Source organism: Musca domestica, unplaced genomic scaffold (assembly GCF_030504385.1).
Source record: "Musca domestica strain aabys unplaced genomic scaffold, Musca_domestica.polishedcontigs.V.1.1 10, whole genome shotgun sequence".
NCBI classification, from domain to species: domain Eukaryota; kingdom Metazoa; phylum Arthropoda; class Insecta; order Diptera; family Muscidae; genus Musca; species Musca domestica.
In genome coordinates this window covers 8,644,254-8,670,527 of record NW_026712115.1, presented here as the reverse complement: position 1 = coordinate 8,670,527, position 26,274 = coordinate 8,644,254, and the positions used below count along the sequence as shown (strand labels likewise).

Below are 26,274 nucleotides of genomic sequence, written 5' to 3'. Positions count from 1 at the left end.
ACAGGATCGAAAGTAGTCCGCGATCCTTTTTGATAAAGTGACGCGTAATAAAAGACAGCGGTAAGTGCAATTTCGATAATTGCAACTTACAGGATAACATTAAATCGCGAGCCCTTTTTGACAAAGTGTCGCGTAAGGATCACGTTGATCCAAATTTTTTTTGATACCATATCACGTAGGGATCTAACTTATATTTGGTGCACAATAACTGTGAAATCGGATAAAAATATTTCTGGAAGCAATATTCAGATCTGAACCGATATCGATAACATTCATATATCATAGCATAACATTCATATCATTGTTTTGGAGTGCATATTGCGATTGTGAGGGAAGTAAGCCCCAAAACATATATTTGGGCGCTATATCTATAAATGAATTGATTTCCACCAAATTTGAAGTACCAAAATGGATTGGATTTTGGCACATGATACCGAATTCAGCCTAGAAGAATTCGGTATCATGTGCCAAAATCCAATCCATTTGGGCTAATATTAACCATTTGGTCACAATAAATCGTGAACTATGGGTTTACATCGCTTCCTTTCCCATGTAACAAACTAATGCTACTGCTGCAGTGTGGTGTAGGGTATAAATAAGTTACATTTTCTTTGACCAAGTAAAAAAGCAATTAAGTTGTGCCGAGCAGAACTTTTAATACCACCTAAATTTTGGAAAGTAACACATTTGAAAATATGTATGCGAGTGCTAGGACCAAGTATTCAAGCGGTTATTATAAAAATTCCATTGAAAAATCGTTCATCAAAATACCGAATATAGCGGCTATATGAAAACCTGTACTTAAACAGAAAATATGTTAGGATAGGAAACATTACAATTTTCATATAATACTATTAAAATAACTGGCTAAAAAAATCACAATATCGAATAACTGGAAGTTCTGTTGTATGAAAGCTATAACATATTACAAGGACCTATGTAAAAAGTTATTTGCCATGGTATTTTCTCTCGATTAGGAATAAAAATATCGGATTCACGGGCAATTTGGTGGAAAAGTATGACGAAACTCTTTATAACACCTTTAATCGGGTAGTAGCGTCAGATGAGAGCTTTACTATAATGCGAAAATATGTGGCCTATTCTCAATAAACAATGAGTAAAATCGCGGAAAGTTCCGGACCGCGCCGTGGACTTTTAATACTTCCATGATGAGAGAAAATCTTAAAAGATAAAAGTATCAGGATTGAACATTGGGTCCACTTTCAATTGTTACCAGTGAAGGTACCGTTATTTGGGTTATATAAGAAAGCATGTGCCTATTCCACCAGTTTTCTGCCACAGAAGACAGAACCCATTACAAACTCTGCATACCCTAAACAATATCGTTAGAAAATGTTACGAAAATCATCAGAATATAGATTTTGGGAGGTATAGTTATATGTCGTCTAAAGGAAAACGTAAACTTATATGGATAATAATCGCGGACATATACCCTCAATAGCATGGAGGAGGGAAAAGTTTCCAGTTTGGACGATGTCAATTGCATAATCATAAAACTGCTTATCCTTAACACTTTGCACATTTCATTAAATTATAAAAAGCAATCTACATTTATATTGTCAACAAGAATTGAATTTAATTTCAGAATTATTCAGTTCTCATACAGCACTTCAATTTGAAAAATAATTAAAAAAAACATTTGAATTTTTAAATCAATTACGAAAAATGTATTGTGGAGATAAGCGGATTAAAATTGAATAATAGCCTACCAAACCCTTTGCTTGTCGCCATGTCATCGAGGTTGAAATAGATTTTCATTTAAACCCGGATATTTAGGAGACCTCCATTGGTAAGCAAACTTTCATAGAAATCCACAAAAAAGTTTCTTAATGTTATTACTCAATCATAGCCACAATGGAAAACGTAAAATTCAATATTGATTGAAATGGCGAATACTTTCAATTTTGGTTTTACGGCTGATAATTACAAATTACCGCTAAGAAGATGAGCTGGCTGCACCCAAATCTCTGCAAACGAAAAATAATTTGTTGCTGGTGTTGTTTGTTTGGGCCATAAGTGTACATTCCAACTAGCCGCTCAAATTCGAAAAAATTCTTTTGTTGCCTGCGCGATCATTTATGATAAATTAGTTTTTAAACAAAGAGAAGCATTGGCCGAGCCGGCATGCAAGTAAGTAATACAAGTAAGGAACAAAATACCATTTGTATTTGGCCATTTTAATCCAAACAATTGAAGTGACTGCAGTTCAAAGCATAAAAAATACAAACAATCATCAGCAGACAAAAAGCCAAGCAGTCAACTATCAATGGATTGGGGGCGCTGCTATTCACCAGCGTAACCTTTAACCCGACTTACGACAGAAGTGTTATTGTTTATTTACCATTTTGTATTTCCATCTTCTACCAACGCTATCCACATTTCCCCTGCCTGCTCTCTGTACATCTGCAAACATAACAATCATCTGAAGATATTGAAACGACGAGATGAAGATTGCAAAATGTTTCAAATATTACTTGAAGCTAATTTGTTTTCTAACGTAAAATAAGTTGGCTAAATGGCTTCAAATGGAGATTCGGGTGTAGTTTTTTCTCTTCTCTTTCGTATTGTTTCTTGTTTCGTAGTTGCCATTTTCAGTTTGTTGTTATTTCTTTGCAATTGTATTTGTGCAATATGGGCCAATTTTAGTTGGGCAGAAGAAAACCTTCAAGTGCCTCAGGTGATGTTGGTCAGTCAGTCATCTTTGGACTATCAAGAGGAAATTAAATTTCTGTGGGAAGGAAACCATTCTTCATTTAAGCCAATATGAATGTAAACCATAATATTCGGTACAACGTGCCAATTGCAGCATAGAAATCGATTTTTGAAAATTTGTTGAAATCGGTTAAGATTTTAATATAAAACCCCAAAATATATCCCTCAGATTTCATGTAAATGAAGCATCGGCATACTTTTCGTAATATCTTTTTATAACCTCCACCATAGTATGGCGAGTATATTAAGTTTATTTTTCCATTTGTAACCCCTCGAAATATACATTTTTGACCATACAATGAATATATATTCTTCATCACAACAAAATTCTATGTCGGTTTAGTCATGTTCGTCCCTCTATCTGCCTGTGGAAATTTCTCTAGCTTCCAACCGAAATAAAGGTTGATAAAATTTTACTAATATGTTGTTTGGGTCCACAGGACTTTTGGTATTTGAAAATGGCCATATAGGTCCACATTTGGTATAGCCCTCATTTGTAGAGGCAGATTTAAGGTGTTCGAAGCGTTTTAGTCATAACTTTAACTCGAAATTTCTGCAAATTGGCAGTTTGTGTTCCCAGTAGGAAACATCCTTGCAGAGAACTGACCATATAAATCCAAGTATAGTTCCCATATAACTTTACCTCCTGACATTCGTTATTTTCACAATCCTAGCCAAATTTTTTCCGGAATTTTTTCAAATTTATTTAATTAATTTTAATTAATTAATATAATTTTACCTCCATATATTTGGTGTTTTCATGATTTTAGTTACATTGTTTAATGGAATTATTTTAATGTTGGTATTTGGTGTTGATGATGTAAACTTTCAAAACCCTTTCACAATCTGCTGGATTTTCTCTGTAATTATTGAAAGAATTGAATTCTGCCGCATAGTGTAGTTCCAGTCGGATATATTAGGAAATTTTTCACATCTTGAAAATGACTTGAAATTTTACACTTCTTCAAAAAATGTCTTCCAATTTTTTGTGTGAACCTTAGATAATGGTACCTCCTGATGTAAGATAGGTTTGGTATATACAAGCCCTGCATGTAAGATAGAACGTCCACTATTTTCGGTTGCCTCTATATAAAGCAATAGCATCCATAATTTATCATGTATCCCAAAATTTCGTTGCATGTTAATTTGTAAACACTTCGGAAAATCGTTCGGCTATGACTCTATACGAATTTTCCCATTCTGTACATCTGCATTAATTTTTGCAACTTTTATTGCGGGTCCATTCCCCAAAATACCAACCAAACTATATTACCAGACAAATAATATTATTCGTGATCAATTTGACAACAACGACAATGATGATGATCACTGCAATAAAAAGAAAATGAAAAAAAAAAAAATAGAAAACTAAACTTGTAAAACAGAAGAAAAAGTCAATCTTGTTTTATTTTTTTATTCCCTTCGCTAGTCTTTGATGCGAAGTTGTCTTATTTCCAATGATTCTTTTGTAGATTACTTGCCGTCGTTGTGATGTTGCCGTTAAATCAAATTGAAATGCGGCAATGTCTCGTTTGGCGTCTTTTTTCGGCAAAGTTGCTACCTTGAGGGTAGAAAATGTTTTCTTGATTGCTTATTTGGTTCCTAGTTTTTTTTTTTTTTTTGGCTCGGCTTAAATTTATTTTAAGGTTTCTTTATGTCCAGTCTCCTTTTTTATTTCAATTTATTGGTGACTGTCATCATGTTTGTGCCGAATTTTAGTTTAAAGGTCACAACGGAGCGATACACTGGTAAGAATTATTTTATTGGTTTATTGAGCGGGTCTTTAACGAAAAAAAATTCAGTATAGAAATAGGTGATTTATGTACTTAGGGTGAGCAGAGTTAAAATCTTCAAAAAATAGCAAACATTTTTTGACGATATAATATAGGCGTAAAATTTCAAGTTGCGAAGTATCTTTTTGAAACAGATGGATAAAAAATACGATCATAAAATTTTACGCTGATCTAATGACATATTTTGAAATCATATTTGGAATTTCGGATTGTCGAAAATGTCGGAGAATTTCTCCTCCATTGTTTGAGTATTCTGTGAGTTTTCTGATTCCCTGGTGAGAGTTTTAGACATGTGGACAAGTTAGGGGATAGTTAGACATATCCAATCTTCATTCTATGAGGGAGATGCCAGCAGTATATTAGTGGTGGTGGCACTAACAGGAATATATCGATATCATCTTTATACTGGATATCCTGCATTTGGGGGAGGTATTTGAAGGTGTGGACTGATATGACCAATCTTCGATCTTGATCCATGCAAGATAAAAATATTTCCAAATTGAATAAATTTTTTAAGTTCAATGCAAGTAATCTGACCTTGAACTCGAACAATTTAATTATTTTTTTTAATAATGAGGGGGGGCGGGGGTGTATTCAGCGTATGATGAAGGTAGTGCTAAACAAGTGAAATAGTCGGTTTTGCCGTCTGCCTTGAGTTCGGATTATTCAATCTGTTGACCCTTTATGGGGGAGGTTCCGAAGTAGTCGGCCACTATTGACCAATTCGTATCTGATCTAAGACTGATATAAATATTACAACCAGATTTGGACTATTCCGACTACTTCCTACACTTCATTCCTTCCTATATAGAAATATGCGTGAGGTAACAGATATAGCGGACCGAAGTATTCCACATTCATACTCCATCTAATACCGACAAAGATATTGGTATGTGCACAATTTGAAAAAAATCGAAGATTTATATCCAATTTCATGCGAAATCATAAATTCCGATAATTTTAATAAATAGTGGACCTTTATGGGTGAGGTACCAGAAGAGGTTGGTAGACATATATTATCATCTTAAGATCTTGCGTTAGGAAAAATATTTGGATGTGTGAAATTTGAAGAGAGTTGGATGCCTATTTCGCAACCATTGAGGGAGGGTTTTGTTTTTCAAAAATCATGAACCCTATGTGAGGGAGGTACCAGAAAAAATATTGAGATGTATCAAGTCCGAATGGAATCGGATGTTAATTATGCGTTTCATGAGCTTCACGGATATTCAAAATGTTGACCCTAGGTGAGGTACCAGAAGGAGTGGACCGATATATATCATTTTCACATCAGACCTTGGTTTAATAATAATATTGTAATGTGTGTAATTCGAAGAGAACGGGATGCTTTTTTCGGATTTTATGATCGTTTTGGTTATTCAAAATTTTAACCCTTTGTAGTTGAGGTACCAGAAGAAGTGGACCGACATATCCCATCTTCACATCAGACCTTGGATTAATAAAAATGTTGTGATGTGTGTAATTTAAAGACAATCAGACATACCATTTTATAAGAGTTATAATTATTCAAAATTTTGATCATTTGTGAGGGAGTTTCTTCGCAAAATTGTAGATAAAAATACGAGACATATTTTAGTTAAAAATGTTAGCACCCAAGCGTGTCTACAATGGGATTTAATTGAGTCTTTTTTAAATATAGTTAAAAACTGATGGTAGCAAGTCAAGATATTCCACAAAATTATTTGTCATAAAATTCTACTATAAATAGGTTCTAGGAAGCGTAAATCTTATCTAAACGCCAGGAATTTTTACTGTTAATTTAAAACATATTCCATCAGTTCAAAATCTCCCTTCATACTTAAAAAAGTCAAATGAGAAATATTCTACATCATATTTCATTGTAAGTCTCTGAACAAAAGAAATTTGTGTACTTTGTAAATAGCATCCATTGTTGTTAATAAAAACCTTGTTTATTTCTGGAAATTTTAGCATTTTTTCTCAATTCGCTGCAAGTTTACTTATAATTTCACTGTGCAATAGCCAGTCTGTGTTGTGAAAATGCAAAGCTGATTTGATAGTGCTCGCTTATTAATCAAAACGCCAAAGGAATTCTGGGGGTTTCGGCCTCATATAATTTTGGCTACATACAAAGAAAACCCAATAGTTTTAGATATTTTTCTCAATATTTAAGGTAGAGCTTTTAAATTGGATAGAGATTTTTAAATTTCATTCAGCATCATTGGAACAGAAAATGCCATATCCGTCCATTTTTGGAATAGCCTCCTTGTAAGGGTAAATACCGAAATTCCGTCGAAAAATATATGTAACCATATTTTTCGACGGAATTTCGGTATTTACCCCTACAAGGAGGCTACTCCAAAAATCCGAATATCAAAATACCGAATATCAGAAGATATCGTTATATATGGACTATAAACAAATATTGTTAAATGTACTAACAATCCCAGACATAGTACAAACTATTTTGAAGTTCTAAGTCAAATTATGTGGGGTGCATCTTAATTTCAACAGACACCCGGACGGAAAAACAAACAGACGCACATCGTTAAATCTACTTTGCTAATGACGAACATATACTTCATGGCGTATATGACGGACATTTAGAGGTGTTGCAGACGGAATGACAAATTTAATTTCAAAGTTGGAGGGTATGAAAATACGAACATTATTTTTTATCAAAAATGTTAACCGTCAAGCGGGACACCAAAGGTTGGTCCTTCTTAAATATGTTCACCTTCTCCCTTTAAACGGGATTATAACAAATCAAAATATTCTACAAAACCATTTTTCATAAAATTGTACTAAATCTTACTTAAACAGCTGGAATCCATAAATACTAAAGCACATGTTAGGGTTAAAGTCGTACTTCATTCATAGTCAAGTTTTACTATAGCAGTAAAAGGAAATCTGTATTTCCATTATTTATCAAGAAACATTTTGCATCAATTCTGCCAAAGGAACTCGAATTTGATTTGATGCATCAAAATAAAATACAATTTCGTAGGTGTCAAAAAGATAAATATTTTACAGAAAATTTCTCCATGAATCTCCGAATAAATCATACATCTACATTTAAGAGTTACTTTAAAAATTACAGTCGAAAGTTGTGTACGGCAAGCACAATTTATGTGTTTACGTTTTTTATTGCGAATTTCACACATTTCGATTTTATGTCAAAATCTTCCCTAAGACGAATTTCAGTGTGAGCCTCCGAACAAACGAAATTTGTATAATTCATTATAAACCTGAAATCAAATTAAGGATATATATGACAGCTATATCTAAATCTTAGACGATCTCGATAAAATTTGGCAAATGTATTTCAAAGTTCTATTTAATATCTGGTACCATATATCATTGTTGTCGAATGCATATTACGAATGTGAGGGACTTAAAGACCAAATCGGATGAAACATATATATGGGAGCTAAAGCTATATCAATTTAGCAAAGGTATTTCTGGGCTATATCTGATACGAAATATCATTTCTGTGGGGTGCATCTTACGAATGTGATATCTAAACCGTTTTTTTGCTCAAAATTTAATATACTTGCTTATAGACTGAATTCGGGCGGTCATTTGGTGCACAATTAACCCGAAATCGGTTGAAGATATATATGGGAGCTATATCCAAATCTGAACCGATCTGGATACAATTTGGAGAGGTATTTCTGAGCTATATCTGATATCTGGTATCAAATATCATTATTGTGTGGTGCATCTTACGAACGTGAGCTATATCTGGACCGATTATCACCAAATTTTATGTACTTGCTTCAAGCCTGAATTTTATTTGCCATTTAGTGTGCAATTAATCCGAAATCGATTGAGGATATGTATGGGAGCTCTATCTAAATTTGGATAGATTTTCATCAATTTCAATAGGATTGTCCTTGGAGAAAAAAAATTATAGTTTGAAAAATTTAATCTCAATCGGATAACAAATGGAGGCTGCATTTTATTCACAAGAATATATGGACAGACAGACCGACGGACAAACGGACTGACATGCGCAAATCGACTCAGAAAGTGATTCTAAGAAGATCCTCAAGAGTAGCTATGGGTCTATCTCGCTTCCTTCTCCATGTTACAAACAAATGCACAAAGAATGTGATGTATGGTATAAAAAATATTCAGATTTCTATTAACGTATTTGGCTATATTTTATTCTTTTCTGCCAAAAAGCCATTCTGAATAGGTGACAATTGTCAAAATCCGCCCAGCCGTTCTTGATGTACGAGATTGTATATATTTCGGTATATATGCGATATCTTGGGCATCAGTATAAAATTAGGTCAGAAGTCACCTTTCCGCGGATTAATGGCAATTTTTGCATTTTTTTTTTTCAAAAAAGTTATGGTCTATTTCACCTATTTTGACCATAACCGTAGCTAGGAGAGGTAGTTCCATATATAACATCCTATGGGCAGAACCAATATTTTGATAACATAACATAACATATAGTGTTGTCGGGTATACAAATGTAGTTCTTTTTCGAATTCATTCTAAGGCCAAAATCAATATTTTGAGATATGTTTCACAACATGGACCTACATTGAAATTTATTGTGAAGAAGTCTTCTAGGTCTTAAAAACCCAAGTAAGAGCCCAATGATGGGAAAATATGGCCAAGACCATTGCAATAAATAAATTCAGAGATTATCTTTGTATTAGAGCTATATCAAAACGTAGAATTATATTGATAATTTAATGTCTTCGATAAGCTATTAAAATAAGAAAATTGATTTACACTTCTCATCTGATTTGATTTAATCCACTCCCAAGCCCCTTATATTAGTTTTCTTGATTAACATTAGTTTTCTTTAGTTTCTTGAATATATCCGGGATTGAGTATGGACGACATATTCGTTTTGTATTAATTTATTATTTTCGGTGTATTATTATGTTTGGAGTTTAAAAATCAAAGTTCTCAGATAAGTGTGTGTGCGGGGGGTAGTCATTTATTACGATCCAATTGTTCGTTGTTTTAGTTTCTTACACCACTACACGTTGCCCTTAGCCTTTGGTGTTGTTCGCTTGGAATAGGGGAATTCGTTGAGATATGACATTTTGATTGAAATGTATTACGGCAATATTGCGATTCAAAATTTGTGATTTCTGCAAACTGTCAAAAATGGTTATTGGAGCGACAGAATATTAATAACGAAATGGTGTTGATAACTTTGACTTACTGTCTTGATGAGATTTTAATATTATTGTTTGATCGTGAAATCGACTGTTATTTCACAAAATTCAAATAATATCTTTCAAAAAAGGTCAGATGATGTTATCGATATGGTTCGAATCAATTTGTAACGTTCAAGCCCGATAATTGTTAAGTTAAAGATTTGTTTGACAAAAATTCCAATGAGTCATGGCAGAACTTGCAATCTTCCGATTTCATTAATAGGAATGCTGATTAAAGTCATAATCAGTTGCATCGCAATTAGGATCCAGCTATAAACGTGAGCTGCCATTTGCTTTTAACATCATCTCCCTTTTACGAGCAAAGACAACTTCGTTAGTCAAGTTTGATGACCATTAACATTTTATATCCCAATTTAGTTTAGCCTTTGCTAAAAATATGCTAATATTTGCCTACCTTAACAAGGTCCATCCATTCTCTCTCAACATTGTTTTACACATTAAGCTATTCAGTTGTTCTCACTTTAACGATAACGAAAAAAAGAAAAATGAAAATGAAAATCCACCTAAAAGCCCAACAAGAACAATAAAGTTGCATGCACATCAGTGTCTTTATTCCAAACTATGGCAAGGTTATTGGCATTGCATCTTCCTAACATCATAGCCAGCAGAAGCGTGGACACCACCTGAAGAGAAATACTTAAGAAATGGCAAATATTTGTATTTAGTTGAGTTTTTTTTTTCGTTCTTTTGGGTTTCTGTTTAATTTACCTTGACTAAAAATAGAATTTCCTCCCATTTCAGTGAGATAAAAATAAGAATGCCCATCTGAATATAGAATGGGCCGAAAAAAAGAAAAATAATAAAAATCATTATGAGAAAAAAATGCGAATTAACGCGAAGCAAAATTGAAAGCTCTACACCTTAGAACATGTTGACGACATGGCAAGGGTTTATTTTAAGAAGAGAATTTATTAAGAAGGAGTCTGTGAAGTTTTAACAGCATACATACAAACATACGCAGGTATGTACGTTTAGGTTGGTGGGTTATTAAGAAATGTATACAAAAAGGTTGTGGATTTTCTCATTATCTTTATACATGTATAATGTGGATCGTGTTTTTTTTTTAATTTTAATGAAATCTGAAAGGGGAATAACTTTGCTGGGAATGATTTTTAAGATGGGAAAAATTAAAATTAAAGCGGCATGTTCTTTTACAAGATAAAATTTAAAAAAAGCCCGTTTCTTCCAGAATAACTCTCAATGACTTTCGATCAGCATTCTGAGGTCAATTACCCAAAAAGAAACAAGCGCATGAATAGACTTTCGCCGTTTACACTAAGGTAAAAAAAAAAATCAATCCTGAGTTTTTAATATAATTGTGATAAGGAAAGTTTGCATTAGGCTTTTATACCATCATATATCAAAATCTTTACGAATATTTATGAAGAGTCCAAGAGGCTAATCTAAAAAGAAATTTGGTAAATTAGGTCGTCTGGTCAGATTAGTACTTTATAAAATATTTGTCGGAAATTGAGCAAGACCTAACCTGGGTCGTTCTTAACAAATTCCACATGGCCAAGTTTTAGACCCAGAAAGTATGAGAACGAGAAAACTTGCCAAATTAGTTGGCGATCCTTTAAGATCAGCATCAAAGGCGATCTGAAGTTGGAAAAGTAATACGTATGTTTGTCTTCTTTCCCTTCAGTTTTTTATTGCAAACGTGTACGAGAACTAGATTCCCGTTATATGGGAGCTATACAATATCATTGATCTATATAGATAATTCTCTTTCATTGGGTAAAGTACTCGAAAGAAACTCCTGGTGTGGATTTTGAGACAATTCCTACAATCATCAATATACTGAATATCGGGGGGTACCCCTATATGGGGGCTATACGATATCGTGAGCCGATATAGCCCATCAAAAGACTGATCTGTGCAAAATTTTAGCTTCCCTTCTCAATTCGTTTTGACTCTAGCGCGATTTAAATTATTATTTCGATTAGTTACAAACGAAATGACGAACTTAATGCACCCTCCATACTATGTATGGTAGTGGGTATAAAAATTGTGTAAGTAGTATAATTCAGTGCAAATTCTAAAAAGCTACTAAAACCTACAGCTTAACAATTTTTTAAATATTATAAATTCAATTTTGTAAGTTCATGGGTGTTATTTTATTGTACTTACCTGTATGAGCACAGGTTTAGGTTGGTATTGAACATGGGCCGTAGAGGTCCGCATTTTGATGTAGCCACCATACAAATGTTCTATTAGATTTAAGATGTTCTCCTTTTTTTTATACCCACACCATACTGTGGAGGTTACATTAACAATGTTATTCAGTTTGTAACTCCTCGAAATACTCATAACAAAGTATATATATTCTTGATCAGGTGAAAATTCTATGTCGATTTAGCGATGTCCGTCTGTCTGTTGTAACCACGCAATCTTTGGAACTAATTGTGTATTTTGTTAGTAGGCAGGTACGTAGATGGGCTATGTCGGCCCCCGTTTTCGTAGAGCCCCGATGTAACAGTTCCCCCCGATCTTCGACATTTTGACAATTTGATAACATTTTGAATCCGATTTTAAGAATCAGTATCTAGTGTTTGTAACGGGTCCTACTTCCTGCAGTAAAACACTATCTATATAACTACACTCATCTTATAGCCCCCATATAACTGTACTTCCTGATATTCGGTATTTTGATGATTGTAGGAATTGTCTCAAAATCCACACCAGGAGATTATTTTGAGTACTTTAACCCCTGGAAGAGAATTATCTATATAGATCAACGATATCGTATAGCTCCCATATAACGTGAATACAGTTCTGGTACAGGTTTGCCATAAAAACAAACCTGAAGGGAAGAGAAGAAAAACATACGGATTACTTTGACAACTTCAGATCGGCTTTTATGCTGATCTTGAAGGATCGACAACTAATTTGGCAATTTTTTCGATCTCATACTTTCTGGGTCTAAAACTTGGGCATCCATAAAACTGTACCTCCTTATATTCGGTATTTTATGAATTTAAACCACATTTTTAAACGGAATGATTTATTATTCGGTTCCAAGATTTTATTCTACCTCTTGTGGCAAAACATTGTCTTTATAAGTCCACGTTTTCCTGTATATCACATATTTTAACACAATTGTTACAAAATTCGGTACTTGAAGTTTTTTACGGTTTTAACCCCTGTGACAGAACATTGCTTATATAGGTCCACATTTTCTTATATTTCCCATATAACTGAACCTCCCCACGATTTAAGCCACATTTTCATATGGAATGGTTTAATATTCGTACCTACAGTTTGCAACGGGTTCTACCTCCTGTGGAAAATCATTGCCTGTTCCGGTTCACATTTCGCTATACCCCCCATGTATCAATATTTCCCTATGTTCTGGTAGTCTTAGCCACATTTTTCAGGAAAATCGTTTAAAATTCGGTATATACAGAGTGAGATACAAAAACTTTAACAAAGTCAAATGGAATTATTTTCAATTTTATTGAATGAAAGCAAAAAATGTCGGAAATAGCATCAAATTTTAGAATAAGTTTAGATTTGTTGGAATTGGTCACCCTTGGAACGAATTATGGCCTTCAAACGGCCAAGGAAACCGTCACACGCTGCCCGAATGTTGCTCTGAGCAAAATACCTCAGTCCATTCTCGTTGAAGCGTTTGCTTGAGATGATCGACACTTTGGTATTTTTTAGTGCCAAACTTGCCTTTCAAAATACTCCAGACACCATAGTCCAACGGATTGGTATCCGGAGATTTTGGTGGCTATTGTGCGTTGGAAATTAAACGAGGAACCTCATGTTGTAACCATTCTTGGATGGCGCGTGCTGAGTGTATTGTGCTGAGTCCTTTTGGAATGTCCAATGTCTGCGGCCAAAATGTTTGCGCGCCCAAGGCTTTAATACACCCTCCAGAATATTTTCGCAATAATATTCGGCATTTATTCCGATGTCACGGTCGATTAATTCGAGCGGAGAGCAACCATCGACCGTTATGGCGGCCGACACCATCACCATTGCCGGCGCTTGAGTTCTGGTGGCCAACCGAAGGTGCACATTTTCAGCTGACCTCTGTGGAAAGTAAACACGATTACTTTTTTTGTTTACAAACTGCTGGACAACGAATGTTTTCTAATCGGAAAAAACCAATTTCGGCACTTCACCACTTTCGGCCAAGCGAAGCAACTCTTTAGCACTTTTGAGTCTATTCTGTTGGTGTGTAAGTTCTTGCACTTTTTGGAATTTCAATGGCTTTATCCCGAGCTCATTTTTCAATATTTGCCGAATGGAATATTGTGATATGTTCAGCTCACGAGCAATATTTCGGCCCCTGCGACGCGGGCTTCGATCAAGTCGCTACTTTACTTTTCGAACCATGTCAGCTGATGTTGCTGTTTTCTTCCGTCCCCATCCTTGACGTCGGGCTACGCTACCAGTATCACGGCAACGAGCGATGGTATGAGATACAAAAGATTTATTCACATTTAAATGCTGGAGTGCTCTAACTATGGCAACTTGTGGTTTTCCAGCCAAATATAAAGAAATCACACTATCACGCTTGAATTCCATCACGATTAACTTTTTTTCTGGAAAATTGTTACCAAAATGCTTTTGTATGCTTGTAAACAATATAATGAGTTGTCACTGGAATAATTTTAACAGCTGTCGGACGAGTGGCTTTGAAATGATAGCAGTCTGAAGTTGGTTGCTGGTTTTTCGTCTCATCCTGTACATACAAATACAACAATGGTATGACCAAAACTAAAAAAAAACAGTCGGCAGGGGGGGAAACTCCTCAAATTCGAGAGAATGCAACTACCACTATAAAAAAAGAAATCGAGTGATATCGATTTTTTATACCAAAATTCCTTCCAAATGCATATTTATGTTTTATCTTCACGTACGTAAGCGGAAAGAATTTCTGCTGAATTTTCCAATCGATCCGACTTTGGTCGGTTAAACCGATAAACCAGCAGAGAGGTATATTGACCAGTTTTTGGCCATACTTTTGCTTTGAACGTATTCTTGGTTTTTTTTTATAAAAAAATAAATTTATGCCACTTAGAAAACAATTGCATGGTTTAGACTTACACCTTAAATAGATAAAATATATTTTTCCATAAATTAAGTAGAATATTGTTATTAATGTTATTTAAAAGGGCTCCCAGCAAAACGTAGTCGCTGCTGTACATTTTATGTGTGCATAAATTAGCGATATAAAGTTGGAAATTTAATGATTATACAAAGAGCTAAACATATTCCACTAGCCACTGCTATCTCCAAGAACAAGAAGCTAGAGTTTACAGCATTTTGTTGTTAAAATAAACGACAGCAAAAGTTGAGCAGACAACCTAGGTGACTTTAAACATTTGTTGCCACTAACAAGTGATGACGTGTAGCACGTAAAAGAGAGTGAGCATTTGTACGATAAAGGGAAATGCCGAAGAAAGTGAAACTAGAAAATATATATTAGTTTGAAAGACTGGACAATAGCCCAGGTTGAAACTTCTAACATAGATAGTACAGATAGTACTGTAGTGGGCGGCTTTGCACTGTGAAAGAACAATTGATAGGAAAATATATCTTTATGAAAGTTTTTTTTTTTGGTAATTTTGTTTCGAAATCATGGATATTTCTGCTCTTTCCCTGGTAAATATAATAAATGCATTTTTTTTCGTGTGAAAACCGACTATTATGGGATTTAGTCTAATTTCGAAATATAGACATATACATCCATATCTGTAAACGAGAGCGTAGTGAAATAACTGATTGACTAATCTAGAATCACGGCTGGCACTAGAATCTTGAATGTTTGCACGAGGATCAGTCTTGATGGGTAGACGTGTAATAAGGCTGGGTTTTTGCAAATTCGTACTTAATGGATATGAAAAGTACTAAAATGTGCTAAAAATTTGGAGTGCAGGATAAACATACCAAAGGGTTTGTGAAAATTCGAACATTTCAGTTACGAAAAGTTCTAAAATAGAACCATAATTCTCAAACGTTACCATTTGGTATAATGTGAACTGATTGAGCAAAACATGAAATTTGGCATGAGAAACAATGTTGGAAAGTAATACAGGGTGAGATGCAACCAACTTCAGACTGCTGTCATTTATAAGCCACTCGTCCGGAAGCTGTTAAAGATATTCCAGTGACAGCTCATTATATTGTTTACAAGCGTACCAAAGCATTTTGGTGACAATTTTCCAGAAAAAAAGTTATTCGTGATGGAATTTAAGCATGATAGCGTGATTTCTTTATATTTGGCTGGAAAACCACAAGTGGCTATAATTAGAGCACTCCAGCATTTGAATGTGAATAAATCAAAGAAGTAAACGGAAGAAAAAAGCAACATCAGCAGAAATGGTTCGAAGAGTAAAGAAGCGACTTGATCGAAAAATGGCGCGTGAGCTCAACACATCGCAATATTCCATTCGGCAAATATTGAAAAATGAGCTTGGGGTTAAGACATTGAAATTCCAAAAAGTGCAAGAACTTACACCACAACAAAAAGAAAATAGACTCAAAAGAGCTAAAGAGTTGCTTCGCTTGACCAAAAGTAGTGAACTGCCGAATTTGGTATTCTCCGATGAGAAAACATTCGTTGTCCAGCAGTTTGGAAACAAACAAAATGATCGTATTTACTTGCCAGAGATGTCAGCTGAAAATGTGCACCTTCGGTTGGTCACCAGAACTCAAGCGCCGGCAATGGTGACAGTGTGGGCCGCCATAATAGCCGATGGTCGCTCTCCGCTCGTATCAATCGACCGTGGCATCAGAATAAATGTCGAATATTATCGCGAAAATATTCTGGAGTGTGTATTAAAGCCTTGGACACGCAAACATTTTGGACGCAGGCTTTGGACATTCCAACAAGACTCAGCACCATCGCACTCAGCACGTGCCACCCAAGAATGGTTACAAAATGAGGTGCCTCACTTCATTTCAGCATACAATGGCCACCAAAATCTCTGGATACCAATCCGTTGGACAATTGTGTCTGGAGTATTTTGGAAAGCAAGGTTGGTACTAAAAAATACCAAAGTGTCGATCACCCCAAGCAAGCGCTTAGCCGGGAATCTGCCAAAATACCGCAGAGCAACATTCGGGCAGCGTGTGACGGTTTTATTGGCCGTTTAAGGGCCATACTTCGTGCCAAAGATGACCAATTCTAACAAATAGAAACTTATTCTAAAATTTTATGCTGTTTCCGACATTTTTTGTTTTCACTCAAAAAAATTTTAAAAAAAATGTAAAAATTATGGCGTTTGACTTTTTTTGCAGATTTTTTATCTCACCCTGTATATGAATGTGGTTTTAGAAATGTGTACTGAGTGTGCGAACTGTATTAGATGTTACTAAATTGGGAACAGTTTGTTTTAGGGGAACGGATGAAGCTAGAATTTTGAAATATTGTATTGAGGTCTCCGTTCAAGGTCGATTTGTGATAAAGATGTGATTTTGGAAATCTGTACTATAATTGTTCGAAAGGTACTGAATGGTACTATATTTGATACAATTTACTATTGGGTGAACATATAGTCCTTGAATCATAGGATCGCTGTTTATGTGCAGCCCGGACTTATGGAGGTGATTTCGGTAATGTGTACAATAATTGTACGAAAAGTACCGAATGGTACTATATTTGATATTGAGTGAAGGAATAAAGGTACAATTATGAAATTTGATATATAGATCCCTAATGGTGTTTGTGTTTGAGATTAGACTAATTTACTTGGAAATATGTACTTTGAGTTTACGAAGAGTACTAAATAGAACTACATTAGGTATTGAAGCCTCTTTTGGTATTTGGAATTGAGGTGTGGGATATTTTTGAAATGTGTGGAAATTGTACGGAAAGTACTAAATTTGGTATTCACCCAATACCATAGAGATAGGGCTAAATAGAATAGAATAGGGCTAAAATCCTGAAATTTGATATAGATGCCACTTTTGGTGTCATATGGTTAAGGTATGGAGGTGGTTTTGGAAATGTGTAATATAATTGTTCGAAAAGTACTAAATTTAGTAATGGGGAATTTAAAGAGCAAAAATGTTGAAATTTGACACTGAGGTCAATGTAGGTACCTGAGGATTATCAGATTAGTCTTAAAATGCGTACTTTAACTGTACGAAAAGAACTAAATGCTATTAAATTTGGTAATATTGAAGGCATAGAACTGAAATTCTGAAATTTGATATGGATGTCACTGTTTACTTCTGTAGTCGAGAGAAGGAGTTGGTTTTGGAAATGCGTACTAAGAATATACGGAAGTGCAAAATGCCAGAGATGAAATTCCGAAATTTGGTATCGAAGTCTCTGTTGGTGTCTGGAGGCTACTGTTGGTATATAGTTTTGAGAGAATGAGGTGGATTTGGATGGATTTAATCCTGAAATTTGATATTTAGGCCTCTGTAGGTTTCAAGGATTTAGATATGATGGTGGCCAATTTTTATTATAAAAACATTAAATAATTTTGGGCCAGAAAAATTGGATGTGGGACCATAGTGTCATGGTTTAACTAATATGTTCTTCAGAAAACTTAACAACCAAAGAAAGATACACTTTTCGATAAAGAAAAACTTAAATATGAAGGAGGTTTTATCGAACTGATGCAGCTTAAAACTTAGTACGATATATGAAGGTTTTGCTTAGAGATTTTGTCCAATTTATTTTAAAAAAATTAAAGAAGTGCAAAAATGTGTGCCAAAGTAAACCTATATTTTATGTTAAAAGGTCGCCATTAGAACTGAAAGTTGGAAAAATTCGGGTAAAATGTGAGTTGTATATAATCAACCGTTAAAGACGTCCCCAATTCAATGTTTCGTAGACCAGCTTATGTATGTGTCGTTGTATAGTCCTGCTTGATGATAGCCTCATAAAAAACACCTTTTGAAACACTATTTAATTGTTAAAGTTACTTGGAAGAACAAAATAAAAATTAAATGAACGTTTCAACATTTTATGTGATTATCTGGCGAACGGCTGACAAGGGGGACTGGCAATTATGAATAAAGCAATGTCGAGTCAGTCAGTCTATAGCAATTGTTGTACTTTACTTTTGGATTTTAAGAGGTGTTTCAACTGCCAACCCAAGCACATGCATAAGGAGGTGATGGCTCAAACTGCAAGTCTCCGATGTAAGGCTTCCACTCAAAGAAACTCCGGACTTGGCACTTTTGTTGCTTAGTTTTGTTGGTTTCGAACGTAAATAAAAGAAGGGAGCAAATGTTCAAATTAATTTAACAAAATTTTAATTATTCTTGTCGGAGTTGCTACTGCTGGTGTAGTGGTGGCAGCACTTGTTGTGGCTATGGCTATGGCTGTTGTTTTTGTTGATGTTTTTAAGTAGCCTTTGAAGTAGCCTTGCGGCTTGTTTCACTTAAATTGCTTTTGTTTTGCATCCCTTTTGAGCCATTATTTGTCATTTTTATGGTTTGATTGCATGGACAATGAAAATGTAATTAGTTGGATGGACACAGGAGGAAAGCAAGGAGCAAGGGACTAAGCGCAAAGGGTCAATGACTGATGAAGAAGTTGGGAAGCATAGCTTTTTCGTATGAGTAAAATGTTTGCACTTGTTTTGTTGTAAATTAAAATTTAGTAATCGTTAAAAAATGTTTCTTGCAGGTGAGTTTCTGTGAAATATTATCATCATTCATTCTCGAGATACGAATCATGATGACATGGGTAAGTCAGATTTATTGACAAAGTACAATTTCTTATTTATCTTTTAAATTAAAAAATATTTTCCTTTATGAAACTGCACGCATCGATGAACAAAAACATGTGTTTTTATAGAGTAAGTTTAAATATGTTTACATATTTACAATTCATTTCAATCGAAAAGTATCTCAATAAAAAGCATTTTCCCGATGAATACTTCCTGAAATTTCTATTACGTATACAAATATAATTCTTAATTTAAATATATAACTTGAATACGTCAAGCCCCATTAGTTAAATAAATGCACCAGGTGCAGTTGTAAATCGAAAGTATATATATTCTTGATCAGCATAAAATTCTATGTTGATTTAGCGATGTACGTCCGTCTATCCGTCTGTGGAAATCACTCTAGCTTACGAACGTAATTAAGTAGGTTGATAAAATTTTACTCAAATGTATATTGTGTCTGCAGGACTTTTGGTATTAAAAATTAGCCATGTAGGTCCACTTTTTGTATAGACCCCATATAATGGTTCCTTCCTATTTTTGGTATTTTGGTATATCATTTCAAATTAGATTTTCCATGTCTGCATTTGCTGTAATTTACCTTGCCCCCATATAACGGCACCTCCCGATATTGGATATTTTGAGGATTTTATCGACGTTATTCACTGGAATTGTTTCAAATTTGCTATTTGAAGTTCGTATTAGATACCATAGCCTAAGACAAAATATTGTACGAACAGGTCCACGTCTTCGTTTAGCTCCCATATGACGGAACATCGCGATATTCGGTATTTTGATGATTTTAGCGACGTTATTCACCGGAATTGTTTCAAGTATGACAGCGTATGACAGAAAATTGTCGGTGCAAGTCCACGCCATCGTATAGCCCCATATAACAGCACCTCCCAATATTCGATATTTTGATAAATTTAGCTACGTTATTCATCGGATTTGCAGGTTCACGTCTTCGTATAGATGATTTTATCGACGTTATTCACCGGAATTGTTTCAAATTTGCTATTTGAAGTGAGTATTAGATACCATAGCCTAAGAAAAAACATTGTCCGAACAGGTCCACGTCTTCGTTTAGCCCCAAATTTGACGGAACATCCCGATATTCGGTATTTTGACGATTTTAGCGACATTATTCACCGGAATTTTTTCAAATTTGGTATTTGAAGTTCTTAATGGATACTACAGCCTACGACAGAAAAATGTCTGTGCAAGTCCCTGTTTTGGTATAGCCCCGATATAATGGTACCTTACTATATTCGGTATTTTGATGATTTTAGCTACATTATTCACCTTTTGTTTGCAATTTTCGCATTTGAATATTGTAATGGCTTATGACAAAAGTTGCCTGTACCGGTCCACGTCGTCTTATAGACCCTAATATAACGGATACATTCGGTATTTTATAACGGATATTATTATTTTTTTTTTTTTTTGGAAAATTGCCAAATTTTTGATACCCGCCACCACTCGGCCCGGCTGAACTTACAGCTTTTTTACTTATATATAAAAAGTTTCGTGTTGTTTCGTGTATCTGGAGCAGGAAGACGAAAAAGAAATGAACGATCACTCAAGAACTACTTTGAATTCGTCGATATTGTATTCTAGCTGTCAGGTGTCTATTTTTTCGTACTTTCACCATCTTTGGAGATATGGGAAGTATAGGAACAATTGAAATTTTTCTTGTGGAAGAGATTGACACATTTCAAATTTGCTATAATCAGAAATCATCTGAAGCCCAGCAAAACATTTATGTGGCGCTGCAACCTGATCTGTATGTTTAATAGGATTTTTTTTCAAGCAAAAGATTTTCAATTACAGCCTCCATTTTTCGAGTCAAACTGACGATTCAGGTTTTTGAAGGATATAACTCCACTCTGTCAAAAAAAGTCAATATTGATATCCTATTTTGTATGGATCGCATATAATTGTGTATTTTAGATTACAAAGATTTCAAAGTTAATATAGTTTTAAGCAGGCCTGAATATGATACTAAAAGGGTAGGAATAGTACAGCTATTTTTTAAAAAATATATATGTTTCATTTGTTAAATACGTTCGTCTTATTAGGTTCAATTTTGGATCATATCACCAAAAAATAAAGTCAGACAATTTCCGATCAAATTCCGATTTATATGTATGCCTCCTAAAAAGATCATAACATACACTCTATTACAATGACATTTAGATTTAGAGGTTTCACAAGGTTCAATGATGACTTACTTGGTACAAATTCCCAAAATAAACTTTAAATTGTTACAGACAGATCTATTAAATGTGCATAGTGGTGTAGGGTCCCTTATTGTTGGACTGTATGATTTTTGTTCTTTTATTTTTGGTTGTGTACATGAAAATTGTCGATTTTCTTAAAAAAAAACATGTCAAGTATATTACTCTTTATGTTCTACTGAACAATAACAACATTTTATATTTCTGCAGAAATGAGGATAATATTTTGTTTTGTTCTCAAAAAATTATGTTAATAACATATTATTAAAGAATGATCAAATAAATCATAATCACCAGACAATTCTATTGAATTCTTAAGAATATTCAGATGATTTATATTCTTGTCCCGCTTATATAACAAAAAGTGTTACGCCATACATTTGAGAAGTTCTAAAGAAAACATAAATCTTTATGTGGCAAAATATTTATTCACCCTCCAAAAATAAAGGAAACAAAAACAAAACACTGAAAGTTCGATGTCAAAAGAGACACAACAAACCTTCACCATCAAACCCCATCAAATTTGTTGGCCAACAAATTCGTTTGCGGCAAAGCACGAATTAAGTTGCAATTAATTCAGTGTTGTTCCTTCTACGTGTTGTACATGATTTCGTTTTGTTTTTCTTGGTTTTGGTTTGCTTTTTGTTTTTGCAGGTAGGTAATGTTCATATTTAATTATAAATCTTTGACTGCAACACCACCAACAGCAAGCGATGAGAGGAGCAACAGAAGAAGCCCTGACATGGAGGGGAGTTTGTTGGTGTAATAATAACAGCTAAGAGTGACCAGGCTAAGAATAACTCACTCAATGCTTTTAAAATTCAATTCAATTCTGGTACGGACATAACATTTTTTGTAGTGCATTGGTGTGTGTGTGTGTGTGTTGAATGCCCTCTCGACAAAGACACCAAACAGTCAGTACCTTCGAACCAAAAAAAGAAGAAACAAAAACTGAATATTGCTGCAACTTTGTTTTAGAAATATTGTATCTTTTTAAATGCAATCAAGCTGTGGCTGTGCCGGAGTGTGATGTTCATCTCAAAGCAATTTTTCAATGCTTTGGTATTATATTGAGACTTCCCCCTTGGTGTATAGACTTGTTGTTCTTTTTTGTTTTTGAAGTGGAATCCAAAACAGAAACCTGCACCGGAATAAACGTCAAAATTCTTTGTTTGCAAAAGAAGCAACTTTGTTGCGCTGTTGTGGCTTACAGCAATACATTTTCCACCCAAAATTGCTTGCATACGTCTAACTTATTATAGAAGGATACAATGTTCACAATCGTAAGGATTATTAATTATTTAGATAAGAATATGAACAAATTTGTTATTCCCTTTTAAGGAATTGGGATTGTAAGTGTGTGGGGGGGGGGGGGGGAGGGGATTACGTAAAATGACCATTTGTCTTGCTCAACGAAGGGAGGAACCTTGAAACTAGGGAAAATATAAGGTAGAATTTATTAAATATAATAAATAAATTTAATAATGTAATTTGGAGGGTTGCTATTTTTATATTTTACTACTAAGAGCCCGCTACTTCATCAGCGAAGAGTCCACCTCAAAAGTTTAGATTCGTTCTAGAATTTCGTTTTAAAATTTTAAATGCTCATTTTTGTTCAGATTCACAGTTTTCTTTTATCGAAACATAATACATCGTACTAAAATTTTTAGACCTTCAAGCCTTTTAGATTTTCTCAAGTCTTTCAACTTTTCTGTTTTCGTAGAAATAATAGAAAAATGTTTAAATTTTACAGCAAAGTCTTCAAAATTTACCGAGGATAATGTTAGTAAAACCATTGCACAATGGGCCCATTTTCAATTTTTCTGTCCAAAACTATTTCAACACCTCCATTTGTAAACATTTCAGAACTTTAGCTTTATCCTTTAAACCAATACAAAATTTAGTGACATTTAGTACACATATCCAACACAGCCTAAATCTCTTCAACCTAGACGCCAACAGCGGTTCAAAATTAGTGTCATTTACTACTTTTGGAACGATTATAGCACGCATTTACAAAACCACCACCAAAAATCAACACCAGACATCAACAGTGTCCTCAATATCAAATTTCGGGATTCCAGTTTCTATGTATTTAGTCAATACCAAATTTAGTAACATTTAGTACTTTTTTATAGCAAATTTCAGGATTATAGCTATATTCCTCACTAGTACCAAATTTAGTACAATTTGTCACTTTTCGTTCAATTATAGTACACATTAGTACAACCACTTCTATATCTCAATTCCACACACAAACAGATACCTCATATCAAATTTAAGGATTCCAGCCATATCCATTTACCAAATACGAAATTTAGTACCATTTAGTACTTTTCGAGCCAATGTAGGATGCATTTACAAATAACCACCAAATTTCAAAAATCGATACTAGCAGTAATCTAAATATCAATTTTAAGTATTGTATATCTTTTAGACCAAATATTACAGCGATCCCAATACCAAATTGTAGATTTCAAGCATTATCGGTTCATTAAGTACCAAATTGTACAAAATATAGTACTATTTAGTACATAATTCCAATGACCACAGACACCAAATGTGATATCTATACCAAAATTTCAGGACTTCATGTTTCTTCCTTCACCCCATACCAAATTTAGTACTTTTCGTACACTTGTAGTACACATTTCCACAACCACTTTCATACCTCAATCCCAAATACCAAGAGATACCTTAATGTCAAATTTGAGGATTTCAGCCCTATCACTTCACCAAATACCACATTTAGTACCATAGTACTTTTGATACGAATGTGGGACACATTTCAAAACCACCTCCAAATCCCAAACATAGATACCATCATTAATGCAAATATCAAATTTCAATATTGTATCTCTATTAGACCTAATATAGTACTATTCAGTACTTTTCGTGCAATTGAAGTACACATTTCCGAAATCACCTCCATATGTCCAGGATTCACATGAACCGCTACCAAATTTCAGATTTCAAGCACTATCTGTTCCCTCAATACCAAATTGTACCAAACATATAACTATTTAGGACTTTCGAACAATTATAGTACACAACAAAAGTGACATCTATATCAAATTTCAGGATTTCAGGTCTATTCCTTTTCCTAATGCCAAATTTATTACTTCACGTACAGTTATATTACACATTTCCACAGCAACCTCCATACCTCAATCACATATACTAACCTCAATGTCCTCAATATCAAATTTGAGAATTTCAGCCCTATTCCTCCACCCAAAACCAAATTTAATACCACTTGGTACTTTTTGTACACATAGAGAACGCAATTCCAAACCACAGCCAAATGTCAAACACAGATTCCACCAGTAATTTAAATATCAAATTTAAGAATCTTTGTCCCTTCCCTAATACCAATTATGTACCATTCAGTATTTTACGTATAATTTAGTACATATGTCTGAGACCACCTGCATGTAACAACAGATTTCAACAAATTTCAGATTTCAAGCACTATCAGTTCACCTAATACACAAATTTTAACAGAATTTAGTTCTTAGTATTTGTACAATTATAATATAAATTTCCCAAGTCTCAATTTCAGATACCAACAGAGACCTCAACATCAAATTGCAGCTTTATCCCTTCACCCAATTCATCCCTTCATCATCAAATAAAGTACACATTTCGTAAATCACGTACATATGTACAGGCTATACATAAACTGCGACCCTTATACCAATTCCCAGATTTCAGGCACTAACTGTTCACCCAATACCCAATTGTACCAAATATTGTACTATTTAGTACATTTTGTGCCCTTGTAGTACATTGGTTCTTAAACCACTGCTTTATCACAAACCTGCTTCTAACCGGGACCCAAATACAAAATTTAAAAATTCCAGCTTTGTCCGTTCACCCTTAACTAAAACTGTTCCAAATTTGGTACAGTTCGCACAATTAGTACACATATTCAAAACCACTTTTATATTTATCAAACTAAGTTTCCAACCTTGATTATCATACCAAATTTCAAGTTTTTTGTTCTATCCGCTCACATATTACCAAATGGTCCATTTCAGAAGTTTAGTACTGTTGTAGAACTTTTTGTAACCTTAAAGTTCGAATTTCCAAAAACCCTTTGGAACATCTATCCTGCACTCCATCAGTGACTCTAATTCTAGCTCATTCCGATTGTCTAATACAAAGTAATAAATTTTTAGTACATTTTAGTACTTTTTGTAGCCTTATCACACCTACACACAAAGTTTGATCCTCGTGCAGTTAGTTAATTATTTCATTACTCTTTCATGTATAGCTAAGTTAAGTTAAGTTTTACATTGCCAAATGTAACCTTAAATTTCCAAAATAAATGGCTTACTTTCGAGATTCGACAGAGCGTTTTAAAAATAATAAAAAGAATCAGTCAGAGTGCTGTCAGGAATATATCCTATAGTAGAGGACTTCCACTTATGACAACGGGTCATTATCCAAAATGTCTACTAAATGTTGTTCGTAGCAGAAGGAAAGAGACTATGGACTCCATCGAAATTAAAATATTAGGAGTTATTCCTAAAATTACTAGGCCAAATAATTCCAGTTTTCTAAATTCCAATATTTTCAAAATATATAGGGGGTTGTATGCTGTTTCGTAAGCAGTTAATTTTGCCTAAATACATGTATACTAAATAAATCCATTACATGGTAATGAGATTGA

The 26,274-nt window shown here is 34.2% G+C and overlaps 1 long non-coding RNA gene across 1 annotated transcript in view; it reads left to right on the top strand.

The window, feature by feature from the left end:
• The first annotated feature begins 1,617 nt into the window (after positions 1 to 1,617).
• The window catches only part of LOC109613543 (uncharacterized), a 41,998-nt gene continuing 17,341 nt past the window's right edge, over positions 1,618 to 26,274 (top strand). Inside the window, exons 1-3 of the long non-coding RNA XR_002195058.2 lie at positions 1,618 to 1,810; positions 1,871 to 2,151; positions 19,317 to 19,376. This is a non-coding gene — a long non-coding RNA (uncharacterized LOC109613543). The remainder of the gene's footprint in view (positions 1,811 to 1,870; positions 2,152 to 19,316; positions 19,377 to 26,274) is intronic.